Raw genomic sequence first — 17,842 nt, forward strand, 5'->3', positions numbered from 1 at the left:
TCATTCTTCATCCCAGGCCACCAGTAGTCTCTTTTCAAATCTTGATACATCTTTGTAGCTCCTGGATGAATCGAATATCTTGACATATGAGCCTCATCTAAGATTCGACTTCTAAGATCACCATGGCGTGGGATCCACATACGGTCGAATCTAGTCTTAACTCCATGAGTGTTTTCCATCAACTCATCTTGCTGGCCATAAATCCTTTCTTTCTTTACTAACATTTCATCTACTGACACCTCTGACTGCACCTTGATGATTTCTTCAAAAAGACTTGGGTTCATGATCAACTGGTATGACTTTACCGTTGCAATGACTTCCTCATTCTTACGACTTAACGCGTCAGCGACTACATTAGCTTTACCGGGATAGTACTTAATGTCGCAGTCATAATCCTTAATCAACTCCAACGATCTTCTCTGCCTCATGTTCAATTCTTTCTGCTCGAAGAAGTACTTTAAACTCTTATGATCTGTATAGATAGTACACTTAGTACCGTACAGATAATGCCTCCATATCTTAAGAGCATGCACTACAGCTGCTAACTCTAAATCATGCGTCGGATAAGTACTCTCATGGACTTTCAACTGTCTAGACGCGTAAGCTATCACCTTTCCTCGTTACATCAACACGCAACCTAACCCTTGATGCGAGGCATCTGCACAAACAACCAAATCCTCATCACCATCGGGTAGAGTAAGGATTGGAGCTTGTGTGAGTCTTTTCTTCAACTCCTCAAAAGCTTCTTCCTGAAACTTACCCCAACTGAATACTACCGACTTTCGGGTCATACCGGTCAATGGTGCGGCTATCTTGGAGAAACCTTCGATGAATCTCCTATAGTAGCCAGCTAACCCTAGGAAGCTTCGTATATCAGTCGGATTCTGTGGAGTCTTCCAATTTGTTATCGCTTCAATCTTAGCTGGGTCCACAGTAATCCCTTCAGGATTGATCACGTGACCTAGAAATTGCACTTCCCGCAACTAGAACGCGCACTTCGAAAACTTAGCGTACAACTTCTCTTTCTTCAGAACTTCCAATACCTCTCTCAAATGCTCAGCATGATCAGTCTCGTTCTTTGAATAAATCAGTATGTCATCGATGAAGACGATAACTGACTTATCCAACATCGGCCGACACACCCTATTCATCATGTTCATAAATGCTGCAGGAGCATTCGTTAGACCGAATGACTTTACGAGGAACTCGTAGTGTCCATACCGCGTTCGAAACGCTGTTTTAGAGATGTCTGCCTCTTTCACCTTTAGCTGGTGATAGCTTGATCTGAGATCTATTCGTGAGAACCAACTTGAACCTTGCAGTTGGTCGAACAGATTATCAATCCTTGGCAAAGGATATCTATTCTTTACCGTAAGCTTATTCAACTCACGATAGTCTATGCACATTCTCATACTTCCATCCTTCTTCTTCACGAACAACACTGGTGCGCCCCACGGGGAAACACTTGGTTTTATGAAACCGTTGTCGAGGAGTTCTTGCAGTTGGGACATCAATTCTTTCATTTCGGACGGTGCTAGACGGTAAGGTGCTTTCGCGACAGGTTGGGCTCCTGGTACTAAATCTATCTGAAATTCTATCTCTCGCTCTGGTGGCAACCCCGGAAGATCCTCAGGGAATACTTCTGGGTAGTCGCGCACAATAGGAACATCTTTCATTTCTTTCGTCTTGGTCGTTGCATTGACAACATACGCCAGGTAGGCACCGCACCCTCGCCTTAACAAACCCTCGGCTTTTATCATCGAAATGACATTAAGCCCATAACTTTCCTTATCACCATAAACCGTCACCGCACTACCATCCAAGGACTTTAACCTTATTATCCTACTCTTACATACTATCTGAGCCTCAAACTCAGACAACCAATCCATCCCCAAAACCACATCGAACCCTCCTAAGGTCATAACATACAAGGTAACAGGGAACTCATGTCCCTCCAATTCTATCTTACAGTCCTTAACCATTTTCATTATTTTAACCGAAGTGTCACTAGCGGTTTCTACTATAAGAGTTTCAGACACTCGGCAACATTTCATTTTAGCTAGTTTACTAAATGGTGTGGCTACGAAACTTTTGTTTGCGCCCGAATCAAACAATACTGAAGCGGAAATACCGTTTACTAGAAACGTACTTGTGACGACATCTGGGATCTGCTTAGCTTGCTCCTGGGTCAACATGTAGGCTCTGGTTCTTGGCCTAGCTTGCTCAGTATCCTTCTTCCCACTCCCTAGCAAAGTGACCTGTCTTACCACACTTGTAGCATGCAGGCTTAGAACTGCACTCATGAGCATAATGACCTGCCTTCCCACACTTGTAGCAAACATTCGACCCAACTCTACACTCTTCAGCATGCATCTTCCCACACTTATGACATGTATCCGAACCCTTTCCCACCTACACTCACCACTGTGTGCCTTGCCACAAGTCTTGCACGACATGTTCTCCCAAACTCTCGGCTGCTTGTTCTTAGGGTTCCACATCTGGGTACCGGGTTGTTTAGCATGAGCGACCCATTTCTTCTCCTTCTTCTCGTCTCCCACCACCACATCATCCGCAGCCAGGTCTGCATAGACCATCTCTGCGAGTTCGACAGCAGAATCGAAAGTAGCAGGTTTACTTGTCCTGACTAACATGCGGACTCTCTGTGGTAATCCCCTCACATAACACTTGATTCTCTTAGCCTCAGTGTTGACCATATCGGGCACCAAACTAGACATTCGGTTGAACTCAGTGGTGTACTCACGATGTGTCATCGTCCCAGCTTTCAAGTTCAGGAACTTCATCTCCGCCCTTTCAACTTCTGCATCATCACAGAACCTCTTCATCACTAACTCCTTCAGATCCTCCCACTTCATGGCCTTGATTTCCTCTTGACTCCTTATTTGCTCAATCGATTCCCACCAATACATTGCCTCATCTTCAAACGATTGGGTGGCATAACCGACAGCTTGATCGGGACGACACTCGCTAATGCGGATAATTTTATCCATGGCGGTTATCCACTGAAGAGTAGCGATTGCGTCTCCCAACCCAGTCAGCTTCGGTGGGTCGCATCCCTTGAAGGACTTATAGTTGCACCCACCTCGGCCTCTCTTCCTGTCACCAGCTTTCCCAGACTTAACCACACTCGAGGCCTCCCTCTCTTCTTCCTCATCTCTCCTACCCTCACCTCCTGCCCCTCCAACAGTTCTTTCACGGCTTCCAGCAGACCCTCCCGGAGTAATATTCTTCACGGCAGTGGCTACAGCTTGAACAATAGCTGCTTGAATTGCGGGATCCAGTTGAAACCCTTCGTTGTTGACCGGACCTCCTCCAGCTGCACTCCCCTCATCTCCGGTGTTGAAAGCTGTCTCAACCGAAGGTTGCTGGACACGACGAGGCCTGCCGCATCGTCCAGTGCGACCTCCAGCTTCAGCAATGTCTCCAGCTCCAGCCATCGTATTCTAAAAGGGAAAACACAAACATCATCACTCAAGGAACTATTTAGTACAAGGATAGTAAGGCTAACAGGTAATGACAGTGGCCAGCTGTGATTAGCTGATCACGTTACCTTCCGTGTCCTACACACATCCTTTTATGAGTCCATTTGTGTTGATTCTACTTAAACAGTTAGTCAATCAAAACAATCAATTAATCCTATCCTTATCGATCACATATCCTCTCTTTATCTGTTATCATACATCATTTAATCATACATCTTACCTTTGCTGAGCTTGCTTGAGCGACCCATGGCATTCTTGAACTGGCATCTTGTTTCTTTTCTTACTTAAATCCCATTCTCTGTTCGAGTCTAAGCATGTAGGATGCTTAAATCTCTCGAACTTTGCTCTTATACCAACTTGTAAGGCCTCGTTACAAGTAGCCCTACTTTCGTGTTGGATTTACTCATAAACGCAGTTCTAAATATCATAGTTAATTAAAACATTCGCGGAACATTAAAAACTTTCATAAAACATTTCGTAACAATCCGAAACTTGTCTTAAACAAACAACTTGTCTTTCAAAACAAAGTAATTAAAACATATCACGTCTTGAGCCTTCTGATGCCAGCCTCTGATTCAATGCCACGTGTCTCCTCAAGCGAGCTGCCTCATCCTACTCACCTGCGTGCATACTAAAAGTCAGCTACGCTGAGTGAGTTCTAGTTAATCATACATTATACAATACACACAAACTTATATTCTTTCATTCATACTTTCATACTTTCTTTTGTACTAACTTGCTTTCATATCTTACGTTATAAAGAGCATTACGCCCTACATTCCTCGAGTATTATTAGGGCTCGGTACCCTCCTTCCTCGAGTATTATTAGGGCTCGGTACCCTCCTTCCTCGAGTATTATTAGTAGGGTTCGGTTCCCTAGTTCTCGAATATTAGTAGGGTTCGATTCCCTCTTCGTTACCATACAACCATACATCATACCTCGAGTATTATTAGGGCTCGGTACTCTTTTCGTAACCATACAACCATCCTTTCCTTCTTTTATTAACTTTATCACGTTCATACACATAAGCATACATATCATACTTACCTTATACATAGCGTTCCAACCTGACAGTACGTGCAATATCCGAAGATCGTTCACGTACCACCAAGCAATCATTCATACAATTCACATTATTCACATAAGGCATACACTTATCTCTTAGGATAAGCGTATTAACAAATATATTGAGTATGCACACAGCCCCGAAAACATAACACATAAATGGGGCTAGAAACTCACCTGAACACGGTTACGTTCACCGTTAATTGTTATTCCCTTCTTGAGCTGTGCACGGCTAACTGTATAACAATTACATGTATTAATTAACTATCACTACCTATATCGTGTTTCTAGTCTATTGTAATCCCACAACGAACGAGGGTCCGGGGGCAGCTCCCCCGGCAGCGGGGTCTAGGGGTGGCAGCCCCTAGCAAGGTCCAAGGGGCAGAGCCCCTGGCTGGGGTCAAGCTGCCAGGTCAACTTGAAAAAAATTTATTTTCATTAACTGTCTTAACGCATTTCCTATTAGGATTTTAAGTTACTATTTTATTCACCTACTCATTCGTTAGCCCGATTCGGTACCTTAAAATGCATGTTAAGCGAACTTAAGGTTCGGCGAACTTAAGACCCGACGAACTTAGAGTCCAGCGAACATATGGTTCAGCGAAGTTGATAAGGTAGGCGAACTTGCTTGTAGCGAACTTAACATCAAGCAAAGTTAGGTTTGGCGAAGTTAACCTTAAGCGAACATATGCCAGGCGAAGTTGTTCAGCAGTGGTAACCTGTTCGCTCTAAAACCCCTTAATCATAATCGTTTAACACGAAATCCAGGAATATGGTATTTAACTAACCCGCAAATATTCCTATAGTCGTTTTTGGTTAAGATTTGACCCGAAAACACGTAAAGTTCGGACCTTTAATTTCAGAAACGTTCAATACAAGATCTACGGTTTATCTTAAACGAACCGTACATGTTTATGGGTTTATTAGGTTCGTCCTAGCATCAAGTTCGCTACTTTACGCTTCGTTTAGATCCGATCTATTATCGTTTCAAGTTTCATGGCAAACCGTCTATAAAAACATGAACTTTAAGATCGAAATCTTACCTTTATGTGTTCGGTTTGCGTGGTTATCTCGTATCTAGCTCGTATATCGAAGATCTAATAATGGTTGGCTTGATTTTGGTCTCGGACGTCTCTCTCTCTCTCTCTCTCTCTCTCTCTCTCGTCCGTATAGGAGGTGGTGTAGGATGTGTGTGTAGAGATTTATGAAAGATGGAAATGATAGTTAGGGTTTTAGGATGGTTTAAGGAGATATTTATATCCCTTAAAACCCATGGACCTAAGGCCCATTTCCTTTAATCCATCTTAATTAGTCAAAGTCCATGATCTTTTTCTCATTAGACGTTAATTAGTAATATAAAACGCACGACAATTTAACGCAACATTCTCTATTTATTATTAGAATATTTAGGATGTTACATCATTTTAACTATAACTTTATTTATACTTTTCTGTTATGATGGTAACCAAAAATAAAAACTTTATGTAGACTTATCGTCATCCTAAGTCCAAAAGGATGCTCAGGTCCCAAAAGAAAGTAAAGAAGTTTATAAAGGACAAATCGTGTATAAGAAAATCTTCAAATAACGCCGAAGGCGTCTCTCCACATGTTAGTGTGCACATATTTGAATATGCATGATTTATTCAGTATACGCTTAATATATTTAACTTCATGAATTGCTTATAGGGTCTAAATATTGGATATAGGAAACTGGTACATACATTTGTACGTAGTGATGATTGCATATATGCATGCAATGCTTATGGACTCGCATTTAGAATAATGTGGCAGTCATACAAATATTAAAATTTTGAATATTAACTTCAGGATATTGGTGCGGCAACGCCTAAAAGACAGTTTGAATCTCACAGTGATAATAAGTTGCCAATGCCTTCTTGGAGTGAATATTGGGAAACCAGAAGGGCTTCACATGCTAATTACAACCGAGAGAAGGTATAGGTTAATTAAACACAGATAGATCAATTTCCTTTTTCATGAAATTATATTTTCAAGATTGACTATTTTGGATAATATATACACACATGTGTGTACAATCACGGATTTAAATGAAAGATGAAAATGAAGATAGTTCTAATGCTCAAAAGTTCACTTTATGAATGTGAACTTATTTTCTCAGGAATTAATGACGAGTGAGATGTTGAATGAGACACCTCAATCTAGGCAAATTACAGATTTATTCAATGAACAAGTTTTCAATGGTCTAAGGAGATCTCACGAGCAAGAGGGTGTGAGAACATTTGGTGTAGCACCATCGCCTGTAGATGATTTTGGAGCAAACACTTCTTCAGTAAATATAACTTCCTCAAATGAAATAAAGTTACTGGTTGAATCTCAAATAAAGGCGCAATTGGAGACTAGGGTAGCGAAGCTAGTAAAAGAGAAGGTTTCTCAATGTGAGAAAACTCACAGAGAGATGATTGACAAAATGAATGGCATGCATCGCTTATTAATACTTCAAGGAGTGTTACCGCTGACTCAATTTCATAATACATAATGATCTGTATCAACGCTGACAATTTATACTTTTAAGGCATAAAATTAACCATTTCGAAATCCATGTCCCAAGTTGTTACTTGTTTGTGATCATTGTACCACTATTTTTTGTTATGGATCATTGGATCATATATATTAATAGATGTTTTCCTTTATATTATGAAGAGCATATGAAGACTAAGCATTTGGTTCTTGAAGTAGTTCCCTTGTGATCGTAACTTAATTAGGTTCTAAATATTATGATAATAGGTTTACTGAAAACAACAATAATATAAATAAAAACACCACAACTAACGTAATTAGGTTAGTGATTGTAACTTAATTTCTAATAATTACATAATTAATATAATTAATGAAATTGAACTTAAAACTGTAGAATTTAAGAGAAATAAATTTCTTTGGCCTCAGTTTCCTACATTTACATCTTAAGCTGCCTATATAACCACACTGCTTCTCCAAGTTCTCTCCTCATTCAGTCGATTGCCACGGAGAACCATAACCACCGTGTGCACTTGCAACCCATCACGGCCTACAGTTCGTCACGCTAATCCCGCCGAGCACTAGCAGCTGAAAAAAAACTTGGAAACCTTTGGCAACATCAAGGTACAAATTCCGATTTCTTCTACTTTTATATAATATTGATACTATCAACTCTCTTACTTCATATGAACCATTTGTATTTTGTGCATCTTATGTCTTTAGACTCTTTAACTCTATGATATGGTATAAATCAAGTTTCTCATATCATATTATCATTCCTCGCTTTTCTAACCACTTAAGAGTTATACATTCGATACTATGAACCTTTAGTTGTTGTACATATTTAGTAAGTTGCTGCTTATGTCTTTTATTTGTGAACATTCACCTATATATACGTCTCTTGCTGCTCATGAGTTATGCATTTGATAGTAGAACCTCTAGTTGATACATTTATGTTGCTTGCAAGCATAAGGTGTTGGGGCAATTGCACTAGAAAATGGGTTATCTTTAGAAAATCTGAGAGTCGTGAAATCATACTTTTTGATCAAAACTATTTGTGGTTCCCAAATGCTTTGATAAGATAAAATTCAGATTGAATGAGCAATAATCGAGTATGAGTTTTGAGAGAGTTTTGTGAACCAATATGAACAATCGTATGATCAAGTTTAGTTATTAGGGTTAGGGTCCATAATTGTTAAAGCAATTATCATATATTTGAAATTCAAAATAATCAGAATATGCTTCCAATTTTGACATATAAAATACATACCAAATTTAATGATAATTTGATTAATGAGATAAAATAAATAAGTGTGCATCCTGCACCCGTCTTATTTTGATTAATATTACGAATAACTTGATCAACCAGTTAATCTTAATTACACTGAAATAGCCAAATAAGGTACCACCACCCCCTTTTCTTATAATGCATTTAAAACTTGATTAGCCGATAAAAATTTACTCTAAAGGTCAACACCATTTACCTAGTCATTTCATGGAAACCGATCAAACACCATCAGTTGGCGGTTACCAAACAATAATCTATCATTCTATCTTATCCAATTTGTCACGTTATTGGTTTGATATGTTTTGATAATTAAGTAGTTGATCCCAATCGTACCTTTGTTGTAGTTGTTTGATATTTCCTTGATAAATCTAGTGAATTGTTTTATCTTTCCCTGATAAAGTAAGAGGTGAATAACTCGAAAACACGCTAACTTACATATCTTATAGCAAAGTGAATTAGCGCAAAGCAACTAATTCAAACAAGAAGTTTTCACTAATGATGGACAAATACGAGCACTGTTAGCGATGACCGCCTCCTTATGACATTTTGGGTGTCGCCTCGTCTTTAACATCTATATAACACCCTTAGATGAGATAAAAATAACGGCTCAGTTATAGGTAGATGTACGATTACAGGCTAGAGTAATCAGTGGCGGATCTAGACTCGAAACCGAGCCGGAGCGCTTAAAATTTTTTTCCCCCATATTTAATACAATGTTAACGAAACAAATAAAAAGAACACGACCAAAAATAAATTTAAACTAACCGGGTTAATGAACCAACAGTGGCGGATCTAGGTTGGGCTGTAAATATCTCCTCTTCGGTTTTTAATAGCTTGAAACCGAGCCATTACATCTTTTTCATTTACTTTATCAAGCGTTTCTCTTTCGACCGCACAAACTAAAGCATTGTTCAAATACTCATTACCCATTCGGTTGCGCAAATCCATCGTGATAAGCTTCATTTTAGAGAAACATCTTTCAACGGTTGCAGTTGCAACCGGTAAAACCAATGCTAGCTTCAATATCCGATAAACCAAAGGAAAAGTTGTGTGTTTTCCGATTTCCACCTTTACACGAGCAAGATCACCCATTCCACCAAGTTTTGCAAATTTATCATCTTCCTTTAAAGTGAATAAATGGTCGTAAGATCACCCGGAATACACCCTCTTTCTTCGTTAGTAAAATCATTCGGATACATCTCTGAAAAAGCCACTATCTTAGATATGTCAAACTTGGAAAACGAATCACAAGGATTTAAACCCGACATATTTTCTAACAAAGTAGTTGAGACCTCACTAAATCTATTTCCAAGTTCTTGAATTTGCATATCCAAGACCGTATTAAAAATTTCAACCTCAAAATGATGTCGATTAGTAATGAATACTTCCGGTTTATTTGATTACCATAACTTTTCTCCATATCTAACATCTTAATCTTGTTTTTTTCACAAAAAGATGTAACTTTTGCCAACATCTTGTCAAATCCGGTTTGTCTTAGATTATTCAATGCTCGATTTGTCCCGCTTATCAACTTAGACGCTTCCAAGAAATCTTGACTCTTTTTTTTGAAGATGTTTTGATAAAGCATTTGTGAGGTGGAAGACTGCGCATGATTTTTTTTTTTGTGAAAGGTGGGTTAATGGGTTGGTTGAGTTAATGGGTGTTTTTGTTTGGGCTTATCTTTTGATTGTGTTTAAAACATATATTAGTTGGGCTTAAAATCTTAGCCGGAACGTTATCTTTTTCCAGTCGTAACGAAACACGAAAATCGACCAAATTATTTTTTTACACTACCCGTAAAAATTTGAGCCGTAGCGGAGGCTACGCCTCGACATAAGGTATGTCCGCCCCTGAGAGTAATAGAGTAAGAGTAGAGAGCAAGTGAGCATGCAATTGCGTCTCTCTTTGTGCTATCGTTTTTATTTCATCTAAAGATGTTATATTTGTTGAAGATGAGCTTACACCTAAAACATCACAAGGAAGACCAAAAGTTCTCATACTCTGTCCGCTAGGCCTCATTAAAATAGTGAAAACTAGTTCTTTGGTTATATCATTTTGAGCTAACTCACTTAGCACTAACATTGAACTACTTACCCGATAAATCTCAAAATTGCATTCCATAGCGTCCCTCTATAGTGATTTGCCATTACGTTGTTGGCGTTGTTTGCTCACCGGCAAATATCACATAAAAATGACCAATAGCCTTTCCAACAAAAAGAAAATAAAATATCGCAGAAAAATAACCAATAGCCTTTGAGAAAATATTGCTCTACAATCAAATCCAAATCCTAGTCTTTTTTGAATTTTTATCTCGTATGAATAAACACACGGTTCAACAACTAATTATTTGTTCACGTAGTTATTATTTAGAATGATTTTCAAGCGTATAGGATTAAAACTAAGAATGACGGGTATCACTATAGGTAGGGATTGCACAATGCAATTGTGTGTCACAGTTTGGTTGATAGTAGTCTGACTTTTTTGTTAATATCCACAACAATTCCTATTATAAGTTCAAAACAATTATCAACCAAAATGTGACACACAATTGCATTGCACAACCTTTGTATAGTGATCTGCGCATGCCTTTCAGTTGCCATTGCTCAATTACGAGCAGTCTCATTTGTCGATTAAAATGGTCAACAACATTGAGATCGAACCGTTTATTCCTACTAACGCATAGATTATCTTATACAATGGCAAAGTAAAAAAAAAGTGTACTCTATGTGTTCATCTTCCTTTCGGTATCTATATAAGGCTTCCATTGTATCTGGGGCGCACCAAATTCTTTCTTCACTATTTCGGTTATTATGTTTTCGTTTACATGTGCTTCTTAGTATTATGTTTACGTGGATGTTGTTGCAAGTACATGAAGCCAAAAAAGAAGAGAACTTTCGAACAATAATATTGTTGCAGCACAGCTAGTTCATTGTGGAAACAAAATGAAGTACCTTGAATGGTAGATGTTCTACTTAACATAGAAAACACTTGAAAGTAATAATATTTCAAGTTGAAAGTTATAATATTTCAATGATCTTTGAGAACAAGAATATCTACAAACAGAGAACAATGGTAAAGGGAGCAACTGCGCATTTATGGGGCGGGCGGAAATCCACATTATTGGAATTCAAAATTAAGATGGCACATTCTTTGGATATGAACGGGTCGGGTCACAAAACAAGCTACATGTGTTTCTCAGCAGTTTCTGTCCTCGGGTTATACATATCGAAAGATCATCATCATTATTATGCGGTGATTTCGGTTAGTCGCTCTATATCACTGCTTGTTTGATCTACAACACTATGGTCATTTCTCTTATGCTGCAATCCAGAATGCGTTCACAACTCTTTCTGTCGACAAATTCTTTGTTGAGATTAATCAGAAAAAGTAAAAACTAATTAAAAATAATCCGACTTGCCGGATTCGAACCAGCGACCTAAGGATGCCTATGTTAACATACTACAGTCTTCTTCTCTACCAACTGAGCTAAGGTCGGATGATGATATGTGCGTTATATTCATTTTATAAAACCTATAATATCAACCTTTAAGTTACTTTTATTAATTTTTTCTAGGGATTTATTAACTTTTAGAATATCACATTACGAAAACAGCTTAAGGATTAAAAACCTTTTCAAGTTTTAAAGATCAAACCATTAACTCTTGTTACATACACTTTGATATAAGAAACTTGAAGAGGATTTTTTTTTTATTCTGAGAAGTTAATCAAAAAAATATCATTATCGTCAACAATAGTACATTTGGAAAGTCATTATCTGGTTTGTAAGCAATGAATGCATTGTTAAGTTCAACTATTCATAAACATGTATGAATAATATTGAGAGGCATGGTAAGTTAAACCATGTTTGTTTGATGTACTAGAGATTAATGTTGTAAATCTTTAAGATCTTTATTTAAAGTTTTGTTGGGCTTCACCGATGGAAGGATCCGTTGGTATACCGTCATCATCAATAAGAATCCGTTTGTGAAGCGTTTGGTCAATATATTGGTCGTGGGTGATGATAGATTGATGAGCAAGATACCAATAGCTTTGGTGGAGAGCTAGCTTGACGTGAATATTTAAAAACGAAATTAATATATGTAAAGAATAAGATGATTGTAGTGAAAGTAATGTTTATTACTTGAAGGTGTGAATAATACAAAGGGGGAACCACCTATATATACACAAGTAAAACCCTAACTACAACCCATAAAGGGCCCATGGGCTTTAGCAAACTACATGGGCTAAAACCCTAATTAAAACAACTAGCAATACATTTAACACTCCTCCTCAAGTTGGAGCATAGATGTTAATCATGCCCAACTTGTTACAAATGAAATCTATCTGAGCTTTCCGGAGTGGTTTAGTTAGAATGTCTGCAAGCTGAAAGTTTGTCTTCACATGAACCGGTTGAATGGATGGAGGATCAGTTTGTGTGCCTACTACTCGATCTCTGATAAGGTGGCAGTCGACCTCAATATGTTTTGTCCTTTCATGAAATACTTGATTCTTGGCTATGTGAATGGCTGATTGATTATCACAGTATAACCTCATCAAGTCATTAGAAACAACCCCGAGTTCTATGAGAAGACGACGTACCCATGTCATCTCTGATGTTAAATCTGCCATGGCTCTATACTCCGATTCGGCACTCGACCGGGAAACCGTGTGTTGCTTCTTACTCTTCCATGATACAAGATTTCCTCCAACAAACACACAATATCCGGTGGTAGATCGTCGAGAAATCAGACAATCTGCCCAATCTGCATCTGAGAACCCTGATATCCGACCATCTCCTTCTTCCGTGAAGGCACCCACACGTCAATGACCCTGATCAGAGTATAATATACCCAAACCAGGTGAGGTCCTAAGATATCTTAAGACACGAAGGGCATCCCAGTGACCGGTGTATGGTGCAGCCATAAATTGGCTCAGAACACTGACAGTAAAGGAGATATTCGGTCGTGTGACGGTTAAATAATTAAGTTTACCAACCAATCGTCTGTTTCGCTCAAGATCTTTCATTGGATCTCCTTCCTTTGGGAGGAGTTTCTTTGTAGGAAGCATTGGGGTATCAACAGGTTTACAACCTAGTAAGCCACATTCGGTCAACATATCAAGGACATACTTTCGTTGGGAGAGAAGTATTCCTTGTGGAGAGCGAGATACTTCTATGCCAAGAAAATACCTCAATCGACCTAAGTCGCTGACCTGAAACTGAGACTGAAGAAACTGCTTGAGTTCGGTGATCCCGACCTCGTCATCACCTGTGATTATAATGTCATCCACATAAACAACTACGATAATCCTCTTTCCTTTCTGGTGTCTAAAGAAGACAGAGTGTTTAAGATCATATAGAGAACGACGTAGTCTGCAAACTTTCGAGGCCTCCTCCTCAACAACGAAACCTGGTGACTGCTCCATATATACCTCTTCCTCAAGAACACCATTAAGAAAGGCGTTCTTGACATCAAGCTGGTGGAGCGGCCAATGATTAATGGCAGCAAGAGCGATACAAATACGGACATATGGCATCTTAGCAACTGGCGAGAAGGTCTCATCATAATCAATGCCATATGCCTGAGAATACCCTTTTGCGACCAACCGAGCCTTTAAGCGGTGTAAGGAGCCGTCCGGGTGTAGTTTAACTGTAAACACCCAACGACAACCAACAATACGCTTCCCTTTAGGAAGTGTTTCAAGATCCCATGTATGATTGGACTTTAGAGCCCCAATTTCATCTTCCATAGCCTGTCGCCATCCTGGGTGAGCGAGAGCGCTCGTCACATTTTTGGGAATCGGGTAGGAATCAAGGGTAGTGGTGTACGCATGAGATTCAGAAGATAGGTGGGTGTAGGCAACATAGTCCTGAATCAGGTAACGAGTGCATTTCCGGGGTTCTTTGCAAAAAGAAATAGGTATATCGGGTAGTGGTGCACCAGGAGGATCATAAACGGGTGTATTAGGGGTAGTGTCTGGATCGGGTAAGGATGTATCAGTGAGAGGTGTAGATTGTCCGGATGCAGACGGAAGATCTGAGGAGATCTCGGGGTTGCGGTCTGGATGTGAATCAAGTGTCTCTGATATTTGACCCTTACCTCGCCTAGCATATGTGAAAAGTAGTGGCGGAGGTTCAGTCGGTGGGTCAAAATCAGCAGATATAGGATCTGTAGAGGGAATCGACACAGGAATGGTGGGGAGGAAGGGAGATGTGGGTATATCGAGGTCAGGAAACGGGTCAGAAACAGGAGTGGAACACTCGGGAAAGTAAGGATACTCATGAAAGGTGACATCAGCACTAGTAAAGTATCGGTGAAGTGATGGGCTATAGCACTGATACCCTTTTTAAACCCGTGAGTAACCAAGGAAGACACAACGAATGGCTCGGGGATCAAGTTTGATGGTTTTCGGACGATGGTCATGAACATAGGCGACGCAACCAAATACTTTAGGTGCGAGAGGAAATGGATCATCATTGGGAAATAGTACAGAAAACGGTGTTTTACCATGAAGAACGGGTGTGGGCATGCGGTTAATCAGATATGTGGCAGTGAGAACGGCATCTCCCCAAAAACGATGAGGAACACGTGACTGGATCATGATTGTGCGAGCAACATCCAATATGTGACGATTTTTTGCGTTCGGACACACCATTTTGTTGAGATGTATACGCACACGATGATTCATGAATAATGCCGTTGGTTTTTAAGTATGAAGAAAAGTCGGTGGAAAAGTATTCTTTAGCATTATCAGATCGTAAAGTTTTAATGGTGGTGTTAAATTGGTTTTGAACATAAGCATTAAATTCTCGAAATATGGAAAATACCTCACTACGAGATTTCATCAAATAAACCCAAGTAGTGCGAGAATAGTCATCAATAAAGGTAATAAAATATTCAAAACCCAACGTAGATTTGATAGGGCAAGGACCCCATACATCAGAATGCAACAGTTCAAAACAAGAACTGACTCGATTGGGCACCCTAGGGGGATAGGGACGCCTGGTATGTTTACCAAGTTGACACGACTCACAATGAAAATTAAAAGACGAAAATGGTAAATCTGGTCGCATTTGCCTCAGAACCGCTGTAGAGGGATGACCTAACCGACAGTGAGCCTCCCTGATAGCGGAATCACATAAGTTTGCTACAGGATGCGAAAACGGGGATATACGATAGAGACCTCCTGATTCAACGGGACATGAAGATCCATCGGCAAGACGTACCGGTGCATGGGAAACATTTTGAAGACTAGAAAAAATACCTCGATTCCCAATCATGGGATGTGTGGCTCCAGAATCGATTACCCACGATGAGTCGAGGCTAGAAAACTTACCCGGATGTGCTGAGTTGGTTTGAGGAGGATTCAAATGGGAGGCAAGAAACCGTTGAATCAGATCATACTCCTCCTTAGTAAATGTATACGTGTGTTTTTCGTTTCCCATGGTAGATTCCGGCAGTGAACAGTAACTTCCGGCAGCGAACAGTATTCCCGGCAACAAACAGTAACTCTTCCGGCAGCGAACAGTAACTCATCGTGAACAGTAAATCCGGCGTGAACAGTGACAGTACTCCGACAGTGGCTGGCTGGAAGGGGTTTGAAACAAATCCGGAAACTGGTGCTGGGGTTTGTTTCAGATCTGGTGGCTTAGGTGCTTGAACAAACTCGAACACAATAACCGAGACAGACGAAAAAAAAGGTTGTTATATCAGAAAACTAACAACACAGGGAGCTTCGAACGGAAAAAGGAATGAACAAGGAAAAAACCGGTGTCCGGAGGTGGGGTCACGCGCCGTCACTCGCCGGCGCGTGGGTGGCAGCGGCGGACAACGGGAGGCGCATGGGGGCGCGTGCGGCAGCGGATGGACGTCGGATTTTTAGGGAAGGCAAATCGGAGGGTGTAGGTTATAACGGCAGGGGCGGTGAGTTGTAAAGATCTGCCGAAAAAAGATTTGTTTCGGACAGCAGCTCAAACTGTGTCTTGGAACTTTTAAACAGATCTTGGAACAGAAGCCGGGACAGGAACCGGGATTCAGGATTGTACCGAGAGCCTTGGCTCTGATACCATGTAAAGAATAAGATGATTGTAGTGAAAGTAATGTTTATTACTTAAAGGTGTGAATAATACAAAGGGGGAACCACCTATATATACACAAGTAAAACCCTAACTACAACCCATAAAGGGCCCATGGGCTTTAGCAAACTACATGGGTTAAAACCCTAATTAAAACAACTAGCAATATATTTAACAATATAAAAGTGTCAAATAGTATTAAAATCCGATTTGTCAAAAAAACAACACCGGAAACATGTATACTCATGTATGATTTCATCAAATATCGGAAACAATTGTGAGGAATTACTCAAAGATACAAGTGTGCTCGTTGATTCCAGTTGTTCATATGTTTCTCAAGGTAGATAGATTGAGGGGCATGAGCGGACTTTATAATAAGTCGGAACAAGAAATACATGTTTTTCAAGTACCGGCTATATGTGTTGCTAAAAAATGTATGTTCTTTCTTGAATTTCAAAAATAAATTATGCATTAAATATGACTAGTAGGTGTGCCCGCGCGTTGCAGCGGGGACACAATGGGGATGTGTTTGGTATGATGTCAGTTTGCTGTGTGGGGGTGATGCTAAGAGAATTCAGTCAGTAAATGTTTAGGGCGATGTGGTGAGGGCTTGACCGGTATAAGTAAACAAATGATTTATATAAATGAATAAGAAATGGAGCTATTGTGATTAGAGTTGGATATAAGGAGTTAACTATGAACAAGGCATAAGTATATGATGTTATAAAACGGGTTAGATTGGTGTCGTAGCGAATGTTAGTTTAAATTTGGTTGTATACTATCAGGCAAACCAATGTTGGTTTTAAACGTTTTATTTTGTCCATCTAAAAATAGAGATAGTAGTTTAATTGTATGGCGTGTATGAGTGTGTGTGTGTAATACGTTAATTCCATTCATTATTGGCCCCTACATTGATTATATATGACTTAGTCTGTAGCATAACTGAACCAAAATGCATACGACAAGTAACAGTAACATGTTATCATAAAGACATGTTTTTGCGTTGTGAAATTCACCCGAGCGAAGGTGTAATGGTTGGCTCATACCAACAACATGAAAAGCTAGAAATCTGATTACTAAGTTACAAATTACAAGAACGATGGTTAAAATAACGCATATGATAAAGCTACCAATTTCAATCTCGTACGACCAAATTAATAAGACGATAAACTTATAAAGTCCCACTATATTGGTCCGATAAAAAGGAATAGTATGGGAGAGCGTCTGCCCACTAACGTGTTTAACCCAAACTATTGATAAATTGGTGATAAAATTATAAATTCCAATTTTGGATGGTTAAAATAAAGAGAATGATAAATCTATAAATTCCAAAATAGATGATAAATTACAAAGTCTAAGTTTGCATGATTAAAATAAAACACACAACATAGCTACAAATTAAAACATACAATAATTTACAA

This window comes from Bidens hawaiensis, unplaced genomic scaffold (genome assembly GCF_021521415.1).
Source record: "Bidens hawaiensis isolate Kalapana, Puna unplaced genomic scaffold, B.hawaiensis_p1.1 tig00006534_1, whole genome shotgun sequence".
Lineage (NCBI taxonomy): Eukaryota > Viridiplantae > Streptophyta > Magnoliopsida > Asterales > Asteraceae > Bidens > Bidens hawaiensis.